Source organism: Lithobates pipiens, unplaced genomic scaffold, assembly GCF_037356315.1.
Source record: "Lithobates pipiens isolate NorthernLeopardFrog02 unplaced genomic scaffold, aLitPip1_a1.2 Scaffold_8, whole genome shotgun sequence".
NCBI lineage: Eukaryota > Metazoa > Chordata > Amphibia > Anura > Ranidae > Lithobates > Lithobates pipiens.
The window spans coordinates 471,605,025-471,621,737 of NW_027507903.1; the positions used below are offsets into that span (position 1 = coordinate 471,605,025).

Consider the following 16,713-nt stretch of genomic DNA (forward strand, 5'->3'; position numbering starts at 1 on the left):
AGTCTAGACACCCCTATGTCAAATCATATGGGAAACCACTGGTACCCCCTTATTCCTCCTAGGTAAATTAGACATTGGAGACCTGGCTGTTTTGAAGGAAATCTAACGCTGAACAATAATATGGATATTCACAGTCTGTAAACACTATAGATGCAGAGATATGAATATGTATAACAAAGTGTACCCAGGACATGGTCATGAATGTACAGACCTCCCAGTAACTAACCCCTAAACAAGATGACCAGACAATTGGTCACTGGTGGCTGTCAACACCCCTTTGATCTGACAGAAAAGAGGAGATGCCAGGACAATGGTCAGTTCTCCTTTTACCATCCAAGCAGGAACATCTGCCAAGTTTGAGAACCGATTACCCAGCTCATCGATCAAACTGTTCTACCCTCAGACATTAATTGCAAGTATACATCCTCTCCAATTCAACCTTATTTCTTGGTGGCTGTATATTGTCTTTATCTCTTTAAAACATCTTTTCTTTAAATATGTTATTTGCACCAACTTTGACCTTTTCATATTAAACCCTTATGTTGAAAAGCGTTAACCTTGTCCCTAAAGCTCTTAATGCAAGCTATAAATGAACCTGCCCCTTGAAGAGCGCTACTCTTGTAGAGTAAGGCCTCTGAGCAGACCTGTCTGTGGTGGTAGTGTGTGTTGCAGACGTTTATTCTAAAATCATAATTTGTATTGCTAAAATGACGAGTCTCTCCGGCTCGGTCTTTTAAAATGGGGGTGGTGGCAAAGGGTTAATTGCGTAATTAGCTCAGTGACAGTCGCTCTCAGGCTGCTGGTACATACCTTGTGGTCCCGTAAGCTGGAAATTATTTGTGCTGGGCGCAGCTAAGAGTGGCGTTGTTACGTAATTGACAGCGTGGTGTGAGTTTGGCTGGTCTTTTGGCGCGAGTTAACGAGGAGGGCATAGATCTGACAGCCGCGTTCGTCACACCAATATGTGCCAGCAGCCTGAGAGCAATTGTCACTGGGCTAATTATGCAATTAACCCTTTAACTGCCTTCACCTCTGTTTTAAAAGACAGAGCCGGGGGAGACTCGTAATTTTAGCAATACCAATTATGCTTTTAGCATAAGCGTCTATAACACACACCAGAATGCTTGCCTTCTCTATGGATAATTTTCCTTCACCTTATGTGTTGGCTTAGTGGTCAGAAACGCCTTATGAATGAATTCATTGAGTCAGCTGTATGTGGATTTAGTGGCCTGGAACATCTTGTATGTGTTTTTTATTATGTGGCAGCATACGGTAGCTCAGTGGCCTGCAATATTATATTTGTGAGTTTTGCATTTTTATGTGTTGGCCATACTTTTTTTTTTAAAACATTTTAACATATATAGTGGCTTGGTGGTCAGGAATGCTTTGCCTATCATTTTTATTATGATGTGATAGGTGATGTTGGCCTAGTTATTTGTGATTGCTATTTTGATGCATCAGCTGGTACTTTTTTCGGAGTTTGTTTGAGATGTAAGCTAATGGCTCAGTTATTAGGAACACTTGATTTGTAAATTGAAGAGCCAGCTGTACTTTATTGGAGTCTATTTGACCTGAAAGCCGTGTGGTGATCAGGTCTGAACTATCAGTTCTTTGTTTTATGGTACCATAGTATATGGTAGCTTAGTGGTTCATTTTCTGAACTGCTTTCTTCTCTTGATGTCTTCGCACCCCTTTATCTGGGGAAAGGACGGCCGCTGCAGACACAGGCCAGAATGTTGCAGTGATTATCCTGGCAGTGAGATGAACTCGCTCTTCATGGTTTTTTATTTATACTGTAGTGGGATAGGTAAGTGCATAGCTGAGTAATGTGTATCCAGAAATAGAACACATGGACTCTGATGGACTCTGCTCGGTTAAATTGTATGCTCTTCCCCACATTGCTTCCTGAAAGAGATTTATGGAAAGATAACTTTGGTGTTTTGACTTCACTGACTGGTGGTTAGCAAGGCATTAAATAGAAATGATTTGTTCCACTGATTTTGGTGTTGGTGGAGCATGTTATATGGTATCTTGCTCCCTGCAAGCTCCCTCCCTTCTATACTGACTCCGCCTCCTGAAACTCCTCCTCTCAACACCTCTGTAGCTCAGAAGGCAGGATCTGTGGATTGTGTGACACATTAGTACCTACTCACAGGGCATAATGAATACCGTACATATCCATAGAATTCTATTTATTGCCCCTAAAAATAAAAAAAAAATAAAAAAACTTTAGTCCGAGGTTTGAAATTGCCCGCAACCATTTTCCTATATTAGGATTAACTAAACAAAACAAAAAAGAAATAAGTGCCTCCCACTTTTTAAGGGACCAAAAGTAATGGAACAGATTAACAGTCATCCATTAAACTTTCACTTTTTAACCGGTTCCCAACCGTCGCGCTCCGGTGTACGTCAGCGGAAGGGCGCGGACAGGCAAATTTGCCGCCGTGCCATCGCGTGCACGCCGCCGGCCAGGACCTCCGTTAGTCGGGTCGCAGGTCCCATGGACTTGATCGCCACAGGGATAGCCGCGATCATCTCACGGGGAGGAAGAACGGGGAGATGCTAATGTAAACAAGAATCTCCCTGTTCTGCCTAGTGACGGTGTCACTGATCTCTCCTCCTTGTGATCAGGAGCAGAGATCAGTGACATGCCACGCCCCCCACACAGTTAGAAACACACCCCAGGATACACTTAACCCTACCCTGCCCCCTAGTTGTTAACCCCTTCACTGCCATTGTCATTTACACAGGAATCGGTGCATTTGTATAGCACTGATTGCTGTATAAATGACAATGGTCTCAAAAATGTGTCAAATGTCCAACATGTCCGCCATAATGTTGCAGTCATGATAAAAATCGCAGATCACTGCCATTACTAGTAAAAAAAAAAATAAAAAAAAAATTTATTAATAGAAATGCCATAAAACTATCCCCTATTTTGTAAACGCTATAACTTTTGCGCAAACCAGTCAAACGCTTATTGCGATCCCCCCCCCCCCAAAAAAAATATGTAGAAGAATTCGTATCAGCCTAAACCGAGGCAAAAAAAATTATTTTTTTGATATTTTTGGGGGATAATTATAGCAAAATGTAAAAAAAAAAAAAAAAAAGCGTATTTTCCCCCCAATATTGTCACTTTTTTTTTGTTTATAGCGCAAAAAAATAAAAACCACGTGGGTGATCAAATACCACCGAAGGAAAGTTCTATTTGTGGGAAAAAAGGACGTCCATTTTGTTTGCCAGCCACATCGCACGACCACGCAATTGTCAGTTAAAGAGTCGAAGTGCCGAATCGCAAAAAGTGCTCTGGTCAGGAAAGGGGTAAAATCTTCCGGGGCTGAAGATACTTGGTTGCAAATCCTTTGCAGTCAATTGCAGCCTGAAGTTTGGAACGCATAGACATCACCAGATGCTGGGTTTCATCCCTGGTGATGCTCTGCCAGGCCTCTACAGCAACTGTCTTCAGTTCCTGCTTGTTCTTGGGGCATTTTCCCTTCAGTTTTGTCTTCAGCAAGTGAAATGCATGCTCAATCAGATTCAGGTCCGTTAATGGACCTGGCCACTGCATAACATTCCACTTCTTTTCCTTAAACTCTTTGGTTGCTTTCACAGTATGCTTCGGGTCATTGTCCATCTGCACTGCGAAGCGACGTCCAATGAGTTTTGAAGCATTTTGCTGAATATGAGCAGATAATATTGCCCAAAACACTTCAGAATTCATCCTGCTGCTTTTCTCAGTAGTCACATCATCAATAAATACAAGAGAACCAGTTCCATTGGCAGCCATACATGCCCACACCATGACACTACCACCGCCATGCTTCACTGATGAGGTGGTATGCTTTTGGATCATGAGCAGTTCCTTTCCTTCCTCATACTCTTCTCTTCCCATCACTCTGGTACACGTGGATCTTGGTCTCATCTGTCCATAGGATGTTATTCCAGAACTGTGAAGACTTCTTTTTTTTACATGTTGTTTGGCAAACTCTAATCTGGTCTTCCTGTTTTTGAGGCTCACCAATGGTTTACATCTTGTGGTGAACCCTCTGTATTCCCTCTGGTGAAGTCTTCTCTTGATTGTTGACTTTGACACACATATACCTACCTCCTGGAGAATGTTATTGATCTGACCAACTGTTGTGAAGGGTGTTTTCTTCACCAGGGAAAGAATTATTCGGCAATCCACCACAGTTGTTTTCCGTGGTCTTCCGGGTCTTTTGGCGTTGCTCAGCTCACCGGTGCGTTTTCTTTTTAAGGATGTTCCAAACAGTTGATTTGGCCACACCTAATGTTTTTGCTATCTCTCTGATGGGTTTATTTTGTTTTTTCAGTCTAATGATGGCTTGCTTCACTGATAGTGACATCTCTTTGGATCTCATATTGAGAGTTGACAGCAACAGATTCCAAATGCAAATAGCACACTTGAAATGAACTCTAGATCTTGTATCTGCTCCTTGTAAATGGGCTAATGAGGGAATAACACACACCTGGCTATGGAACAGCTGAGCAGCCAATTGTCCCATTACTTTTGGTCCCTTAAAGTGGGAGGCACACATACAAACTGTTGTAATTCCTACACCATTCACCTGATTTTGGATGTAAATACCCTCAAATTAAAGCTGAAAGTCTGCAGTTAAAGAACACATTGTTTCATTTCAAATCCATTGTGGTGGTGTATAGAGCCAAAAAGATTAGATTTGTGTCGATGTCCCAATATTTATGGACCTGACTGTATGTCATTGTGTATATATAGGATTAGCATTTGAAACATAATTGTATCTGTACCCAAAAAGGACAGAGTTTAAAAGCTCTATGTGTGAAGGCAGCCACCTTGATAGGGGAGCAGCAGGGTTTTGCTTTCCCTGTCAGGGCCCTAATGACAGGTAATCTAATGAATGGCAGGGTAGTGTTAGAGGTGGGAAAAGCAACAGATCCACTTATGAAGCAAAAGCAGCTTCTATGATTTTTTTTTTAGCAAGGAAAACTGTGAGCAGCAGAGTAGCCACATCAACAAATATCACTCTGGTGAGACTAGCAATACCTTAGATCAGTATTTTCCAAACAAAGTGCCCAGGTACCCCGGGGTGCCTTGAGGTTTCTTCAGGGGTGCCTTGGCAAAATGCCTAAAAAAACTGCCCCAAGATTGTATACAAGCCAGTGGGTGGATGAAATCTGCCTTTTAGTTACACAAAACCATGGGTTTTCATTGTACACCATTACAACCTCCCTTGCCTCTCTCCATCAGCTTTGAAATCTCATTAGCCAAGTGAGGGAGAAGAAACACTGGAATACTAGTCGGCACCAGTTTGCAAAACTGTATTTGCTTTGGAAGAATAAATCACCTCTAACGTTGGGTGTCCCCTACATGTATTGATGTTGCTGCATTGTGTAAAACTATTAACAGTAGTTTTTACAGTTTTAGAATGGGGCGCCTTAAGACTTTCCTTAATTTTAAAGGGTGCCTTGAGATTATCCATAATTTTAAAGGGTGCCTTGACTGAAAAAAGGTTAAGAAACACCTTAGCTGATCTTACACTGCAGCTATACAGCAATGAAGCTATGGAACAGGAGTGCCTAGGTACAAGGACTCATATTTTCTTAGGAGGATAAGGAAAAAAGGTAAAATGATCAGGGTTATTTTTTAGATATTCCTTATTAGACCTCTTTCACATGAACGATCCGTTCAGGTCCGCCTGTCAGTTTTTTTCTTTAGGCGGACCTGAACGGATGCTCCATAGAGGTCTATGGAGCGTCGGATGTCAGCGGTGACATGTCCGCTGACATCCGACCCGCTCTTATCTGAAAAAGTGTGACGGCGGAAAAACCTACTTTTCCATCCATCATCGGATCGGGTGACGTCGGACATTGCGGTCTGTCATCATCCGATCTCCCATAGGGGAGAGCGGTGCTCTGACAGGTCCGTCCCTGCGCAGTGTGCAGCGACGGACCTGTCATCTTCCTGCTCAGTGGCTATCGACGGAGCGATCCCCGCTGAGCAAGTGGATGTCCACGGGGCGGATCAGCGTGGATCCGCCCTGTGTGAAAGCCCTAAGACAAAGGAGTTCCTATCTCAGTTGAGTGTCTTGCTATTATTGGTGCCTCCCAGTGTCTACTGAAACTGACTGAATAAAGATTTGTGGCCATGAAGTTTCATGTCTTTCTGATAAAATGTTTTTAAATGTTAAATCTCAGGACAGCGGAGGTCAGTTTTACCTAATTATAAAAAAAATAAAAAAAATAAATAAACTTCCTGACCTTCACCAGAATCCTCCAGGGATCTGCAATTAGTGGACCTCCAGCTGTAGCAAAACTATAAGTCCCATCATGCCTCTGCCTCTGGGTGTCATGCTTGTGGCTGTGGCTGTCAGTCTTGCTATGCCTCATGGGACTTGTAGTTCTGCAACAGCTGGAGGTCCGCTAATTGCATATCCCTGCTCTATACTGTCCTCTGCAAACACTTCTGTACAGCAGGCCTGCACCTAAAAGTCATTCAACTATTTTTTTTTTATTCACCTTTAAAAAGAGTTGTTTGCATGGTTGGTAAAAACAAAACAAAAAACTAATGGGACCTCACATGAATATTGATCTGCGTATTTGGAATTAATGTTAGGAAAGATATCTACATTGGGCTTTGCATAGAGGGTACAACACTGTGTATATAGAAATATGAGCTATGTGTATATAGCCCTGTAGACTCTTTATATATACAGCTGATATTTTTCTATAGTCAGTGCTGTATTCTCTGTATACTGTTAGCTTGGTGTATGGAGGTCTCTGTAGATTGGAGGGGAGATTCCCTGTGATGTCTCTCCTGTGTCATATTACCCCTCTCCCTCCCCTTTCCTGAGCACACAAGGAGCTGACTGCAGAGGGATCAGACAGTGCCTGGACCAGCGACTATTCTCACTTTTCTTCTCTGCTTAGAGTGATTGGATCAGTGAGTATTCCCACTACTCTTCCCTGTATATTAATGGAGAGTATTTTTACTACTATCTCATGTATTTGTAGAGTGATTGAATCAGTGGGTGTTTTCAAAATGTTTTACTTGTAGGTGTCTAGAGAGTGATTGTACCAGTGAGTAATACTACTATTCCCCTGCGTGGGTCAAAAAAGTGATTGGATCAGTGAATATTCTTACTACCCCTCCATGTTGTGTCTGTAGGGCACTGTTTCTCAATTCCAGTCCTCAAGGTGCACCAACGGGTCATGTTTTTAGGCTTTCCATTATTTTGCACAGGTGATTTGATCAGTTTCACTGCCTTAGTAATTACCGCAGCCGTTTCATCTGAGGGAAATCCTGGAAACATGACCTGTTGGTGCACCTTGAGGACTGGAATTAAGAAACACTTCTGTCGGGTGATTGGACCATTGAGTATTCTCGCTAGTCTTTCATGTATGTGTCTGGAGAAGTGATTGGATTAGTGGGTATTCACTGGTTTATTTAAAAGCAGCTAGACATGGCAATGTATTCTTCCAGCACCTTTTGGCCTATTTTTGCACTTTCTGCCCCAATCTTTTTGTAACGGAATGCTCTACAGACAGATTCTCCTGGAATTAAAGTGGGTAGGTTGCATTTGTCTCAACCCTGATGGTGGTTGGGAGATGAGGGTTTAAGGACTCTATTCGGCTGAAGAATGTTAACAGGTCACTCACATATGGGTGGGGGGTGTATTTGTGATCATCCTGGGTGGGGGGTGTATTTGTGATCATCCTGGGTGGGGGGTGTATTTGTGATGGGTGGGGGGTGTATTTGTGATCGTCCTGGGTGGGGGATGTATTTGTGATCGTCCTGGGTGGGGGGTGTATTTGTGATCGTCCTGGGTGGGGGGTGTATTTGTGATCGTCCTGGGTGGGGGGTGTATTTGTGATCGTCCTGGGTGGGGGGTGTATTTGTGATCGTCCTGGGTGGGGGTGTATTTGTGATCGTCCTGGGTGGGGGTGTATTTGTGATCGTCCTGGGTGGGGGGTGTATTTGTGATCGTCCTGGGTGGGGGGTGTATTTGTGATCGTCCTGGATGGTGGGGGGTGTATTGGTGATTGTCCTGGATGGGGGGGTGTGTTGGTGATTGTCCTGGGTGGGGGGTGTATTGGTGATTGTCCTGGGTGGGGGGTGTATTGGTGATTGTCCTGGGTGGGGGGTGTATTGGTGATTGTCCTGGGTGGGGGGTGTATTGGTGATTGTCCTGGGTGGGGGGTGTATTGGTGATTGTCCTGGGTGGGGGGTGTATTGGTGATTGTCCTGGGTGGGGGGTGTATTGGTGATTGTCCTGGGTGGGGGGTGTATTGGTGATTGTCCTGGATGGGGGGTGTATTGGTGATTGTCCTGGATGGGGGGGGGGAGTGTATTGGTGATTGCCCTGGATGGGGGGGGGGTGTATTGGTGATTGTCCTGGGTGGGGGGTGTATTGGTGATTGTCCTGGGTGGGGGGTGTATTGGTGATTGTCATGGGTGGGGGAGGTGTTTTGGTGATCGTCCTTTTGAATTGTAATAAGGGTGGATCATCAGACAGGAGCAGGAGGTGTGCCATCCTGTGTCATAGATTTATACAAGTAATTCTTTATAAATCCTTCATTTTTCTTTTATCCAGGATCAGGATAATGGTAAAATGGTTGTGTACAGTTTGTGCATCTGAAGCTCCAGATTTACCCAGTCCATTGTGGGAGGATGACAGGGAGACAATTCTGCAGTGGCACTTTTGAGAATTTCTCTAGGATCTCGGATGACCCTCTTGCAGATAGGTGTATGATGAAGCATTTGCCCTGTGTGTGGTTTTCATGTGATGTGGTTGACGTGCAGTCTTGTGATGGAGCACACGCTCTCTTTTATCACATGTCGTGGTTACAAAAGGTGATTTGTTTAACTGCTTAAGGACCGCCTCACGTCGATATACGTCGGCAGAATGGTACGGCTGGACACAATCGCGTACCTGGTGCTCTTTAAGTGCCCAGCCGTGGATCTGGAGCACGCCGCCGGTGGCACGCTCCCGACCCAGTCCTGAGCTCTGTGGCCGCGGGACCAGTGGACCCGCGATCGGGTCACAGAGCTGAAGAACGAGGAGAGGTCTATGTAAACAAACCTCTCCCCGTGCTTCCTACTGTGCCTGTCACCGATTGTCTGTTCCCTGTTATAGGGAAAGACGATCATTGATGTCACATGCCAGGCCACGCCCCCCTACAATAAAAAAAAAAAACCATAACGTCACACAACCCCTACACTGCCCCCTAGTGGTTAACTCCTTCACTGCCATTGTCATTTACACAGGAGCCACGTCGCACGACCGCGCAATTGACAGTTAAAGCGACGCAGTGCAGAATCGCAAAAAGGGGCTTGGTCTTTGGCTGCAAATTGGTCCGGGGCATAAGTGGTTAATTTGAATTGTCTTCCGTGTGTATGTCGGCACCCAAAGCAGAATGGTGATTCATATTTGTCATGTATTGGTGATTTTGTAATAAAGTTCAGTACAAAACTATACAATACAAACAGTTACACAATTTTAAATGTTACGTTTGTAACTGACAGTTTGTGTGTGAATAGAGCTCATTTCTAAAAGGACAGTGATCTCAGAAGGTATTTACGGTCTTTGAATATGGCAGTCTTTGTATACCCAGCATAATTATGAACTGTCTCTAGAAGCTGATGTTTTGCTTTGTCCGAGTTTGTGTTTTTCTTGTGGGGTGCTTTATGCTGCATTATTTATTATCAGTCATATTGCCTGCAGTTTTGTGGCACAAAATGGCTGTCGGCTCCTCTAATTACTGTGTGTGGTGTACAGATGGCTCATATTGATTGCATTGAAATTTGTAATGTTTGTCCTTCAGGGAAATCCACTTTCCATCAGACACAGCCCAAATACAGTTGTGCTCATAAGTTTACACACCCTGGCAGAATTTATGATTACTTGGCCATTTTTCAGAGAATAGGAATGATAACACAAAAACATTTTTCACTCATGGTCAGTGTTTGGCTGAAGCTATTTATTATCAATCAGCTGTGTTTACTCTTTTTAAATCATAATGACAGCGGAAACTACCCAAATGACCCTGATCAAAAGTTAACATACCCTGGAATGTTTGGCCTTGGTACAGACACAAAAGGTGGCACTCACAGGTTAAAATGGCAATTAAAGGTTACTTTCCCACATTTGTGGTTTTTAAATCAGTGTCTGTGTATAAATAGTCAATGTGTTTGTTAGCTCTCACATGGATGCACTAAGCAGGCTAGACACTGATACCATGAGGAGGTAGAAAAGAACAGTCAAAAGACCTGCGTAACAAGGTAATGAAACTTTACAAAGATGGAAAAGGTTTTAAAAAGATGGCCAAAGCCTTGAATATGTCAGTTAGTACTGTTCAATCACTTAAAGTGGAGTTCCAGGCCTTTTAGTAAAAAAAAAAAAAAAAAAAAGTCAGCAGCTACAAAAAGTTTAGCTGCTGACGTAATAAACAGACACTTGCCTGTTTCACGGTCCAGCAATGCGGCCGCACAGAGCCCGCTCCTCTCCCTCTCCTCTGCGCCTCCATTGTACCTGTGGGCACCCAGCCATGACAGCTTGCGGCTTCACGGCCTAGTGCGCACTGCGCGTGCACTCTCCCAGTGGACAGGCAATCTTCTGGGACCTGTCACGTGTCCCAGAAGATTGCAGAGAGGGCGGGACCACCTAGGGCATAGGAGGAGACACCTAGGCAGTTCCATGGGCAGAAGGAGGAAGTGAGACAGGAAGTCCCACTCTAAAGTCACTCACTCCCCCCCCCCCCCCCCCCCCCAAAAAAAATTATAATGTAAGGGGGGGAGAGTGCTTAAAGCGCAAGTTCCACTTTTGATACAAAGCCAAGGTCAGGTAGATCAAAGATTTCAGCCACAACTGCCACAGGTACTGTTCGGGATACAAAGAAAAAGCCACAGGTAACCTCAGGAGAAATACAGGCTGCTCTGGAAAAAGATAGTGTGGTTGTTTTTAAGAAGCTCAATACGATGATACTTGAAGAAAAAAGAGCTGCATGGTCATGTTGCCAGAAAGAAGCCTTTACTGTACAAGTTCCAAAAAAAAAAAAAGCCTGGTTACAATATGCCCAACAACTTCTTGACATTGGCTTTATTGTGACATTGGCGCAGGAAAGGCTTCCTTCTGGCAGCTCAACCATACAGCTCTTTTTGTTTAAGTATCATTGAATTGTGCTCCTTAAAAACAACCATGCAGTCTTTTGGAGAGCAGCCTGTATTTCTCCTACAGTTACCTGTGGGTTTTTCTTTGTATCCTGAGCAATTCTTCTGCCAGTTGTGGCTGCAATCTTTCTTGGTCTACCTAACCCTGGCTTTTGTATCAAAAGAGCCCCTAATTTTCTACTTCTTAATAAGTGATTAAACAGTACTTACTAGCATATTCAAGGTTTTGGATATCTTTTTATATCCTTTTCTGTCTTTTTGTAAAGTTTCACTACCTTGTTATGCAGGCTTTTTGACTGTTTTCAACCTCCTCGTGGCTCCGTGTCTAGCCTGCTTAGTGCATCCATGTGAGAGATAACAAACTCATTGACTATTTATACACAGACACTGATTGTGATTTAAAAACCCACAAATGTGGGAAACCTTTAATTGCCATTTTAACTTGTGTGCCCACCTTCTGTGTCTGTACTAAGGCCAAACATTCCAGGGTATGTAAACTTTTGATCAGGGTCATTTGGGTGATTTCTGTTATGATTGAAAAAGAGTAAACACTGTTGATTGATAATAAATGGCTTCAGCCAAACACTAACCATGAGTGAAAGAAATGTTTTTGTTTTATTGCTCATATTCTCTGAAAAATGGCCAAGAAATCATAAATTCTGCCAGGGTATGTAAACTTATGAGAACAACTGTATATTGGGTTTGGAGCTAGACAGTGAGGGATAGTTGAAGTGGATGTAAACCCCATTCATGAAATCTGACCTGGGCACATATATCTGTAGTGTTTACTTATCTCTCCAAAGCCCTAAGTCGCATGTCTTTCTTTCCCTTTCTTCTGCTCCGTTCCTCAGTTATCAGCATAACTTCTGACAAGTTCCCCCGACACAGGAGCTAAAAGCAGCTGGGAATTTATGTCAGGCGGTAACTTGGATAAGCAGAGAGCTTGTCTATTTACAACACAGCTCTGCAAGTTTCTAAATTCCTCTGCCTATCTGGGGGGGGTGGGGGGGTTGCCGTTCCTCCAATCATCTCTCAGACAGAGATGATTGGAGGAAAGGGGTGCACTCACTCATTTTTGTTAGCGGTTTAGACATTAATGGCTGTGTGTTGAGTTATTTTGAGGGGACAGCAAATTTACACTGTTATACAAGTTGTACACTCACTACTTTACATTGTAGCAAAGTGGTGTCATTTCTTCAGTGTTCACATGAAATAGTTCAAAAAATGTGAGGGTGTACTCACTTTTGTGAGATACTGCACATGTAAAACTTATGTAGGGAGATTTGATTCATCTCTGTGAATCATCTGAGGCTGTTCACTTCACTGGGTATATGTGAGGGATCCTGACTTTAATGCCTGGATCCGCATAGATTACTGACCAGCAGCTGGCTCAGCCTCTTAGCTTGCCACTGAAAGCCAGCTGCTCCATCCTCTTCACAGCCCAGCACTCCAGTGAGCGCTGGAGGGGCAGAACAGAGAGGCAGTGGGTGACTGGCATTCTTTTTAATGTGCATTTAAACCCCATAATATAAAAAAAGTAATATATTGAAGCTTGCCAGTCCTCAAATACAGTGGCTGAATTTTTTTCCTTTTTCAATTTTCTCTTTTTTTTTTTCTTTACCTGGTGATCCTGCCAGTAATGTACTTTCTGCCTTGGGGTGAAAACGCAGACTCGCTGTATTATAGCTAGAAAAAACATTGTTGTCACCCCAGGACAGGGCCACAGAGCCCCCATGTGAGTATAGTGCACAATTCTGTGTGTAACCTGTGATTAGTGTAGTACATGATGATGTGCTGAGTATAGAACATACTGTTTGTGAGCTGTGCTGAGTATAGTGTGTGTGTGTGTGTGTGTGTGTGTGTGTGTTTTTGAGCTGAGCATAGTATATGATGATAATGTGTGTGAGAGAGCAGTGCTGAGAATAGTATATGCTGTGTGAGCTGTGCTGAGCATAGTGTGTGAGCTGTGTTGAGTATAGTATATGATGGTGTGTGTGTGTATAGTATATACTGCGTGTGAGCTGTGCCGAGTATAGTATATACTGCGTGTGAGCTGTGCCGAGCATAGGATAGGATGCTGTGCCGAGTATAGTATATACTGCGTGTGAGCTGTGCCGAGTATAGTATATACTGCGTGTGAGCTGTGCCGAGTATAGTATATACTGCGTGTGAGCTGTGCCGAGTATAGTATATACTGCGTGTGAGCTGTGCCGAGTATAGTATATACTGCGTGTGAGCTGTGCCGAGTATAGTATATAATGCGTGTGAGCTGTGCCGAGTATAGTATATACTGCGTGTGAGCTGTGCCGAGTATAGTATATACTGCGTGTGAGCTGTGCCGAGTATAGTATATAATGCGTGTGAGCTGTGCCGAGTATAGTATATAATGCGTGTGAGCTGTGCCGAGTATAGTATATACTGCGTGTGAGCTGTGCCGAGTATAGTATATACTGCGTGTGAGCTGTGCCGAGCATAGGATAGGATGCTGTGCCGAGCATAGCATAAGATAGGATGCTGTGCCGAGTATAGTATATACTGCGTGTGAGCTGTGCCGAGTATAGTATATACTGCGTGTGAGCTGTGCCGAGTATAGGATAGGATGCTGTGCCGAGTATAGTATATACTGCGTGTGAGCTGTGCCGAGTATAGTATATACTGCGTGTGAGCTGTGCCGAGCATAGGATAGGATGCTGTGCCGAGTAATAATACATTCTGCTGATGTGATTTGGATTATGATTGTCCCCGGCTCTGTGGAATATCTAAAGATTTGTTGTTGTTATAGCGGTTTTGTTGGCTTGTGATGATGAGAAGAATGTTGAACACATAACGAGCTTGTCAGATGTGCTCCTCTCCCGAGACTTGTCATTGAAGAATAATCGAGTCTGATTGTCCTAATTTCCTGTGTATGAAAACATTTAGACAGACTTGTAAATGATTCACGACTCTTGTGGAATATCCAGCTTTGGTGGTGAAGTTCCTCTTAGCCTCTGATCCTAAAATGTTTGTTGTATGCAGTGTGATGAGAAGTCTCCACCAAAAACACTAAATATTGTGTGTGTCTCATTCATGGGTAGAGCTCAGGAACCAGCCAGACCAGCTTAGAAGCCGACTGTGATAGGACAGTTCTAGATAAAACAGAAATTTTAGTAACAGTGGAGCCATAAGAGCTTCTTCTGTTTGTCATGTGTTTGGCAGAAGTGCTTACAAGTTATGTTTCCCTCTAACTCCAAAGGCCTTCTTGTGGCACCAGTGTTTGTGTATGATCAGGACCCAACCAGCTAGTGTTACCGGCCTCAAAATGTGAATTAAGAGAGCCGATGATTGTAGACGCGATGAGATAAGGTGATCAGCTTGGCGTGGACTGCAAAGAATCACACAAACAGCATGAGATATGACCACTGACTTTATGGCTGGAAGTAGTTTAATTTTTACATAACAATACATCTTTTACATTTTTATAGTCACATGTTTATAACCATTAACAATATATATATAATACCGATTTTAACTAAAGTATTTTAAAACGTAGTTATAACAATGAACATTACTAAATTTAATAACATATATATCCCTGTTATTCAGTGTTATAGATAATTATCTTTATCTCTCTGGTACATTTTAAGTGTGCAATAATCATACTAGCAATGCATTGCTTTAATACAAATATTATCATGGTGGTACTCTTTTTTTTTTAACCACTAGATGGTGCACATTGCATGTCTGTATGATGCAATACATAAGCTTTACATACAATAGGTTTTTCTCTATATTAAATAACAGAAAACATGTGCTTCTATAAATCTATGCCATTTCCAATAAATCAGGTTTAAATATACCTATTTAGAACGGTTTAGTGTTTATCATAGACATTTGTTCTGACTAATGCAGTATTTTCATGTTCTTATGCACTTTTCTCTTGTTTCTGACACATGCTGTTCTAAACTTCTAATTACAGCAAAACTATAGCATAAAATCTGCTGAGACTTTTTCTGCATCTGCTCAAGATGTTTAGGAATCTTTCTATCACAGGTTAATACAGATTAGGAACAATTTAGAGTACATACCTGCAAAGAATCACACAAACAGCATGAGATATGACCACTGACTTTATGGCTGGAAGTAGTTTAATTTCCAGTCACATGGTGTGTGGCCTTATATAGACTCTGTTTGTGTACCTTCTCTGCCATCTACTGGTTATTAATAGAATAGAAGGGAGATGTTTAGAAATATATAAAAAAAAATGAATATGTACTTTGCTTTGGGGTGTCTGTTTTGTGACCATATAAACCCCAGTCCGTCACACTAGCAAATATAGCCCCACCCAAATTCAGCCATGATACTCCCTTCAATAGCTGGAGGGTACCAGGGCTTCAGTACAGGGACACCTACAGCTCGTCAGGTAACATACTGTAGTCTGCCATTGTTACAAAGGCTGTGGCTGTGTGCTAAAGCCTTGTTTTTTTTTAGTAACAGGAATGAGTTGCCAACCCCCTGGAAGCTGTGGACTGAGGGGGTGTAGCAGTGGCTGAACAGAGAAGAATTTGGTGGTATAAAACCAAAGGTTTGGTAGAATATCACAGAGATCTGTCCGTAGCCTGGAATGTATCCACAAATCTCTGTTTACACATTTCTGGTCAGCTTTTCTAGCACTTCATTCCCCTCAAAGGAAAGCAAGTTTTCCAGATGACATACAGATCACATTCCATCTAGAGACCTCGCTGGCTGTCTGATAATCGCATTAGTTCCTGGAATGAAGATCAGTTAGTACACCAGTCCTAATAACAATAGCCAGGTCTTCTTAGTGCATCCAGGTGATTATACATTTTGTCTTTGCACATTACTGCTGAGACGCTGGATGAATTGAACAGATGATGAAGACAGTTGTATGTTCCAGAAGTAGTATCTCACTGTAATATGGATGGAAGGAGGAGATCTGCCATCCCTCCTGCTTTTTAGGATAATGAGTGTCAGTTCTCAGCTGCTGGCCCAGGAGCCACATAAAGTCACCCGAAGCTACTTTGGTGGCCTCAGGATCAAGAGGAAAATGGTTATAATAAAAATGAGATTTTTTTACTTCTCCTGATCATCTCCACGAGGGCGACCCCTCTCTGCAGTGTGTACTGCTTGGTGTCAGTGCAGCTGTACTGCGGATGCTGTCTGGAGCCTCCTACAGAACCCAGTGCTGCATCCAACAGGAGGTCCCAGAGGAACTACATGGAGAGGTGTTCTCTGCCAATTAGCAGAATTAGGATTACTCTCATTTCCCCTTTTAGAGGCACCAGGGTCCACATCTGAGGGCACTGAGCAGCGATCCTTTAATCGAATAGCATTTTTAGTTGGTTCTGTTGTCTGGCCAATCCTTAACCTGTAAGTGCTGGCTATGTAACTAGCAATTCAGCCACACCAGATATCCAACCAACATGCAGGTAAAGTTTCACATAAACGAACAAGTGTTAACCATTGTAAGTACCCTTGCCAGTGTTAACTAGTTTGTCCCAACCATCTAACTGACACTTTTGTGGAACTGCTTGATCTATTAAAGAAAGTTA

General features: G+C 43.0%; 1 protein-coding gene across 15 annotated transcripts in view; it reads left to right on the top strand.

Annotated features, from left to right (window-relative positions):
- PLEKHA5 (pleckstrin homology domain containing A5) overlaps nucleotides 1–16,713 on the top strand; it is a 261,676-nt gene that overhangs the window by 104,957 nt on the left and 140,006 nt on the right. The window contains exon 1 of one of the 15 annotated variants that reach the window (XM_077468656.1): nucleotides 6,892–6,937. The exons of the other annotated variants lie outside the window; for them this stretch is intronic. The gene's annotated coding sequence lies outside the window, so the exon portion shown is untranslated. Of the gene's footprint in view, nucleotides 1–6,891; nucleotides 6,938–16,713 lie in introns of those variants that run through there. 15 annotated transcript variants of the gene reach the window in all.